The sequence below is a fragment of the Alligator sinensis genome, unplaced genomic scaffold (assembly GCF_000455745.1).
Source record: "Alligator sinensis unplaced genomic scaffold, ASM45574v1 scaffold410_1, whole genome shotgun sequence".
Lineage (NCBI taxonomy): Eukaryota > Metazoa > Chordata > Crocodylia > Alligatoridae > Alligator > Alligator sinensis.
This window is the reverse complement of record NW_005841972.1, coordinates 1688134-1688841: the sequence shown is the minus strand read 5'-3', so window position 1 is coordinate 1688841 and position 708 is coordinate 1688134.

Below are 708 nucleotides of genomic sequence, written 5' to 3'. Positions count from 1 at the left end.
CCGCTTCCGAGCCTAACTGGGCTTTTTTCCCGGTCGGCGGGCCCTTTTAATGGTAAGTCTTGGTATTCACATACTTTAGATTGATCATAGTCATCTATGACAGTTTAAAAGGGTCTGCCAACAGCAGAAGCCACAGTTAGCCCCCAGCCCCAGAGAGAGACTCATGGGTGAAAGCCCATTGTACCCCCAGGGCCCCCGATGACCCACAGCTTAGCCAGAGGTAAGCAGGGGCCCATGGTAGGAAGGACTTAGCCCAGCTGCAGGGGGCAGTTGAGAGGAGCCGAGGAGGGTCCCTGCCCCCCACCCAGCTCCTACTTCTCCCATCCCCCCAGGGAGCCATGCAACCAGAGCCTCATGGACAGGACACACAAACAGGTGTGGTTCTAGACCTGGTGTATAAATTAGCATGCAACTTCATACAGGAGGGCATGAGGCTCTGCCACTGAGTCCCAAGAAAAGGTTGGCACAGTAGCCGCCAGACTACCACCGGTGCAATGCAGATGGGCACATGCCACACCCCTTGGATCCCCTCAGAGTCTGAGACCTCCCCCTCTGGTACGTCTGAGGTCTCTACCCAGACATAACCTATGGTTCTGGGCTCCACACAGATGGGGCCTCTGGCTCAGCTGTGGAGGCAGCCTGGCATGATTCCAGGCACATGGGACTGGGAGCATGGCCACCTCCCCTTGCAAGGTTTGCTCCACTTTG